This window comes from Arachis hypogaea, chromosome 4, assembly GCF_003086295.3.
Source record: "Arachis hypogaea cultivar Tifrunner chromosome 4, arahy.Tifrunner.gnm2.J5K5, whole genome shotgun sequence".
Classification (NCBI taxonomy): Eukaryota; Viridiplantae; Streptophyta; class Magnoliopsida; order Fabales; family Fabaceae; genus Arachis; species Arachis hypogaea.
In genome coordinates this window covers 47,440,109-47,447,060 of record NC_092039.1, presented here as the reverse complement: position 1 = coordinate 47,447,060, position 6,952 = coordinate 47,440,109, and the positions used below count along the sequence as shown (strand labels likewise).

Sequence of the window (6,952 nt, the reverse complement as noted above, 5' to 3'; positions counted from 1 at the left end):
GTTTCAATAACTTTCTTACTCAGCTGGCCTACTTGTGCCTCCAAATTTCTAATGGAGGATCTTGTTTCATTCATGAAACTGAAGGTGGCCTTTGACAGATCAGAGACTATATTAGCTAAATTAGAATTATTTTGTTCAGAGTTCTCTGTCTGTTGCTGAGAAGATGATGGATATGGCTTACTATTATTCAGCCTATTGCGTCCACCATTGTTAAAACCTTGTTGAGGTTTTTGTTGATCCTTCCAGGAGAAATTTGGATGATTTCTCCATGATGGGTTATAGGTATTTCCATATGGTTCACCCAGATAATTAACCTCTGCCATGGCAGGGTTCTCAGGATCATAAGCTTCTTCAGAAGCTACCTCTCTAGTACTGTTGGATGCATGTTGCAATCCATTCAGATTTTGAGAGATCATGTTGACCTGTTGAGTCAACACTTTGTTCTGAGCCAGTATGGCATTCAGAGCATCAATTTCAAGAACTCCCTTCTTCTGAGGGACCCCATTATTCACGGAATTCCTCTCAGAGGTATACATGAACTGGTTGTTTGCAACCATGTCAATGAGTTCTTGAGCCTCTTCAGGCGTTTTCTTCAGGTGAATAGATCCACCTGCAGAATGGTCCAGTGACATTTTCGAAAATTCAGAGAGACCATAATAGAATATATCTAATAGGGTCCATTCTGAAAACATGTCAGATGGACATCTCTTGGTCAGCTGCTTGTATCTTTCCCAAGCTTCATAGAGGGATTCACCATCTTTTTGTTTGAAAGTTTGAACATCCACTCTCAGCTTGCTCAGCTTTTGAGGAGGAAAGAATTTATCTAAGAAGGCAGTGACCAGCTTATCCCAGGAGTCCAGGCTATCCTTAGGTTGTGAATCCAACCATATTCTAGCTCTGTCTCTTACAGCAAAAGGGAAAAGCATGAGTCTGTAAACTTCAGGATCTACTCCATTCGTCTTTACAGTATCACAGACTTGCAAGAATTCAGTTAAGAACTGATAAGGATCTTCAGATGGAAGTCCATAAAACTTGCAGTTTTGTTGCATCAAAGCAACTAGTTGAGGCTTAAGCTCAAAGTTATTGGCTCCAATGGCAGGAATGGAGATGCTTCTTCCATCAAATTTGGATGTTGGCTTTGTGAAGTCACCAAGCATTCTCCTTGCATTATTATTATTATTATTTTCGGCCATCTCCTTCTCTTGTTCGAAAATTTCTGAAAGGTTGCTTCTGGATTGTTGTAATTTAGCTTCTCTTAATTTTCTCTTCAGAGTCCTTTCAGGTTCTGGATCAACTTCAACAAGAGTGCCCTTTTCCTTGTTCCTGCTCATAAGAAAGAGAAGAAAACAAGAAAAGAAAAAGGAATCCTCTATGTCACAGTATAGAGATTCCCTCAGGTTAGTAGAAGAAGAAAGAGGTAGAAGAATGAAGAAGGATGAAGAAGAATTCGGATGAAGAGAGGTGAAGAGAAGTGTTAGTAGTTAAATAATTAAATAGAATAAGAGAAGAGAAAGAAATTTTCGAAAATAATTTTGAAAAAATGGTTAGTGATTTTCGAAAATTAAAGATGAGATGAGATTAAAATTAGAATTTAAAACAATTAAAAAGAATTTTTGAAAAAGAGGGGGAGAATTTTCGAAAATTTAGAGAGGGAAAAGTAGTTAGGTGGTTTTGAAAAAGATAAGAAACAAACAAGGAGTTAGTTAGTTGATTGAAAAAGATTTGAAATCAAATTTTGAAAAAGATAAGAAGATAGGAGGTTAGATAAGATATTTTGAAATCAAATTTTGAAAAAGATAAAATTTTTGAAAAAGATAAGATAAAAGATAAAAAGATATATTTGAAAAAGATATTTGAAAAAAAAGATTTAATTTTTAAAAATTACTTAACTAACAAGAAACTACAAGATAAGATTCTAGAATTTAAAGATTGAACCTTTCTTAACAAGAAAGTAACAAACTTCAAATTTTTGAACCAATCACATTAATTGTTAGCTAATTTTCGAAAATTTGATAAAAAGATAAGAAAAAGATTTTGAAAATATTTTGAAAAATATTTTTGAAATTTTCGAAAATGCTAAAAAATGAAAAAGATATGATTTTTGAAAAAGATTTTGAAAAGATAAGATTTTTAAAATTGAAATTTTGACTTGACTTGTAAGAAACAACTAATTTTTAAAAAATTTTTGACCAAGTCAACCCAAAATTTCGAAATTTTAGAGGAAAATAAGGAAAAGATATTTTTGATTTTTAAATATTGAATGAAAAACACAAAAATGACCCAAAACATGAAAATTTTGGATCAAGACACAAGATGCATGCAAGAATGCTATGAATGTCAAGATGAACACCAAGAACACTATGAAGATCATGATGAACATCAAGAACATAATTTTGAAAAATTTTTGATGCAAAGAAAACATGCAAGACACCAAACTTAGAAATCTTTAATGCATGAAAATTATGAATGCAAAAATGCACATGAAAAACAACAAAAGACACAAAACAAGAAATCATCAAGATCAAACAAGAGGACTTGTCAAGAACAACTTGAAGATCATGAAGAACACTATGAATGCATGAATTTTCGAAAACAATGCAAGAAAAATTTTAAAAGCATGCACTTGACACCAAACTTAAAAATTAACACAAGACTCAAACAAGAAACACAAAATATTTTTGATTTTTATGATTTTCTAATTTTTTTTTTGTATTTTTATTGATTTTTTTCGAAAAACATTTTTGGAAAAACGTAAAATAAAAGAAAAATTTTGAAAAAGATTTTTGAAAAGAAAATTACCTAATCTGAGCAACAAGATGAACCGTCAGTTGTCCATACTCGAACAATCCCCGGCAACGGCGCCAAAAACTTGGTGTTGTTGCCGGATTAAAAACTTGGCACCATTGTGGGTTGGAAACAATTGTTTGAATTTTTGTTCGAAATTGATTGTTCCCCGGCAACGGCGCCAAAAACTTGGTGGACGAAATTGTGATTCCCTTTTTTCTTGTAATTGGAATATCAAAGATGTATACTCTGAGGGCATTGTTTATTTTCTTCACAATCTCGTTCAACTAACCAGCAAGTGTACTGGGTCGTCCAAGTAATAACCTTATGTGAGTAAGGGTCGAATCCACAGAGATTGTTGGTATGAAGCAAGCTATGGTCACCTTGTAAATCTCAGTCAGGCAAATTAAACATTATTTATGGGTTTGAGGATAGGAATAATAAAAAGAAATAAATAATAAAAGGGATAGAACACTTATGCAGATTCATTGGTGGGAATTTCAGATAAGCGGATGGAGATGCTGTAGAGCTCTTGGACGCCTGCTCTCCTACTTCTTCTACTCAATCCTTCTTACTCCTTTCCATGGCAAGCTTTGTATAGGGGTTCACCATCAGCTGTGGCTACTTTCATTCCTCACGGGGAAATAACCTGTGCGCCTGTCACTCGCACAGCTAACCAGTCTGGAGGCATCACCCATGGCTGATAGCTACATCCCATCCTCGCAGTGAAAACTATGCTAACGCACTCTGTCACAGTACGGCTAATCACCGATTGGTTCCCGCTCCTACTGGAATAGAATCCCTCTTTTGCGTCTGTCACCAACGCCCAGCAGGTTAAAGTTTGAAGCACGTCACGGTCATTCATGATCGGAATCCTACTCGGAACACCACAGACAAGGTTGGACTTTCCGGACTCCCAGGATCCTACTCAGAACACCACAGACAAGGTTGGACTTTCCGGATCCAGATGAATGCCGCCAACTATCTAACTTATACCACGAAGATTCTGTTGGGGAATCTAAGAGATACGCATTCAAGCTCTGTTGCATGTAGAACGTAAGTGGTTGTCAATCACTCGCGTTCATAAGTGAGAATAATAATGAGGGTAATTGAACTCATTACATTTATCATGTTCTTGGGTACGAATGAATATCTTGGAATAAGAATAAGAGAGAATTGAATAAAAGAAGATAGAATTTCATTAATACTTGAGGTACAGCAGAGCTCCACACCCTTAATCTATGGTGTGCAGAAACTCCACCGTTGAAAATACATAAGCAAAAGGTTCAGGCATGGCCGAATGGCCAGCCCTCTCCATGATCAAGTGACCGAATAATGAAAGACTTAAAGTGGTCAAAAGATGTCTAATACAATAGATAAATGTCCTATATATACTAGACTAGCTTCTAGGGTTTACATGAGTAAGTCATTGATGCATAAATCCACTTCCGGGGCCCACTTGGTGTGTGCTTGGGCTGAGCTTGATGAATTCACGTGTAGAGGCATTTCTTGGCGTCAAACTTCAGGTTATGACGTGTTTTGGGCGTTCAACTCCGGATCATGACGTTTTTCTGGCGTTTTACTCCAGACAGCAGCGTGTACTTGGCGTTCAACGCCAAGTTACGTCGTCATTCTTCGAATAAAGTATGGACTATTATATATTGCTGGAAAGCTCTGGATGTCTACTTTCCAACGCCGTTGAGAGCGCGCCAATTGGAGTTCTGTAGCTCCAGAAAATCCATTTCGAGTGCAGAGAGGTCAGAATCCAACAGCATCAGCAGTCCTTTTGTTAGCCTTCTTCAGAGTTTTGCTCAAATCCCTCAATTTCAGTCAGAATTTACCTGAAATCACAGAAAAACACACAAACTCATAGTAAAGTCCAGAAATGTGAATTTAACATAAAAACTAATGAAAACATCCCTAAAAGTAGCTCAAACTTACTAAAAACTATATGAAAACAATGCCAAAAAGCGTATAAATTATCCGCTCATCAGTTAGCATATGACCCCAGAGTCCTCTTGTCTTGTCCATTCATACTTACTTCCATATTTGATTACAAGAGATAATTTATATGTTGATTTAAAGAAAATGGAATAAGTAAAAACAAAATATATAGAAAGAAGTTAATTTTTTTTTTTTTTTTTGAAAATTTTTCGAAAAATTTGAAATTAAAATCTAAGATTTATATAAAAAAAAATCGAAAAAGTGGTTCAAAATTAGTTAGAGAAAATAAAATTTTTTTGAATTTTGAATTTTATGATGAAAGAGAAAAACACACAAAAGACACAAGACTTAAAATTTTTAGATCTAGTGCTCCTTATTTTCGAAAATTTTTGGAGGGAAAACACCAAGGAACACCAAACTTAAAAATTTTAAGATCAAGACACAAGAAAAACTCAAGAACACCTTGAAGATTCACAAGAACACCAAGAACAAAAGGAAGAACACCAAACTTAAAATTTTTAGAAGACTTTAATAAAATTTTCGAAAATTATAAAAAGATTAACAAGAAAACACCAAACTTAAAGTTTGGCACAAGATTCAATCCAAGAAAAATTATTTTTGAAAAAGGTTCCAAAGGGTATAACCAATTATCAAGAACAACTTGAAGATCAAGGAAGAACCAAGAACATTAATACGAAAATTTTAAGGAAAATATAAAATATGTAGTTAACACCAAACTTAGAATAAGACACTAAATTCACGAAAAATCAACAATTAATTAAGAGAGATAATATTTTTGAAAAGAAATTTTTGAAAAGAAACTATCCTATCAAAATTTAATGACTCTGTAACAACAAAAATAAATTATTCCTGATCTAAGAAATAAAATATGCCTTCAATTGTTCAAACTCAATAATCCCCGGATACATACATGCCACAGACACATAATTGGGTGAACCTTTTCAGATTGTGACTCAGCTTTGCTAAAGTCCCCAATTAGAGGTGTCCAGGGTTCTTAAGCACACTCTTTTTGCCTTGGATCACAATTTTATTTCTTTCTTTTCTCTCTTTTTTTTTGTTTTTTGTTTTTTTTTTTTTTGAATAGAAATGCTTTTTCTTGCTTCAAGAATCATTGTAATGATTTTTCAGATCCTCAGTAACATGTCTCCTTTTTTATCATTCTTTCAAGGGCCAACATTCATGAACCACAAATTCAAGATACATATGCACTGTTTAAGCATACATTCAGAAGACAAAATTAATGCCACCACATCAAAATAATTAAACTGTTATAAAATTCAAAATTCATGCAATTCTTTCCTTTTCAATTTAAGCACGTTTTTATTCAAGAAAGGTGATGGATTCATAGGACATTCATAACTTTAAGGCATAGACACTAAGACACTAATGATCACAAGACACAAACATGGATAAACATAAGCATAAAATTCAAAAAACAGAAGAATAAAGAACAAGGAAATCAAAGAACGGGTCCACCTTAGTGATGGCGGCTCTTTCTTCCTCTTGAAGATCCTATGGAGTGCTTGAGCTTCTCAATGTCTCTTCCTTGTCTTTGTTGCTCCTCCCTCATGATTCTTTGATCTTCTCTAATTTCATGGAGGATGATGGAGTGTTCTTGGTGCTCCACCCTTAGTTGTCCCATGTTGGAACTCAATTCTCCTAGGGAGGTGTTTAGTTGCTCCCAATAGTTTTGTGGAGGAAAGTGCATCCCTTGAGGGATCTCAGGGATCTCATGATGAGTGGGATCTCTTGTGTGCTCCATCCTCTTCTTAGTGATGGGTTTGTCCTCATCAATAGGGGTGTCTCCCTCTATGTCAACTCCAACTGAATAACAGAGGTGACAAATGAGATGAGGGAAGGCTAACCTTGCCAAGGTAGAGGACTTGTCCGCCACCTTATAGAGTTCTTAGGCTATAACCTCATGAACTTCTATTTCTTCTCCAATCATAATGCTATGGATCATGATAGCCCGGTCTATGGTAACTTCGGACCGGTTGCTAGTGGGGATGATTGAGCATTGTATAAACTCCAACCATCCTCTAGCCACGGGTTTGAGGTCATGCCTTCTCAATTGAACCGGCTTTCCTCTTGAATCTCTCTTCCATTGGGCGCCCTCTTCACATATGACTGTGAGGACTTGGTCCAACCTTTGATCAAAGTTGACCCTTCTAGTGTAAGGATGTTCATCTCCTTGCATCATAGG

The 6,952-nt window shown here is 35.4% G+C and overlaps 1 non-coding gene across 1 annotated transcript; it reads left to right on the top strand.

Annotated features, from left to right (window-relative positions):
- The first annotated feature begins 690 nt into the window (after positions 1 to 690).
- LOC112799080 (small nucleolar RNA R71) lies at positions 691 to 794 on the top strand. Its single transcript, XR_003200665.1, has one exon. It is a non-coding gene; the product is annotated as a small nucleolar RNA R71 (small nucleolar RNA).
- Positions 795 to 6,952: the final 6,158 nt, after the last annotated feature.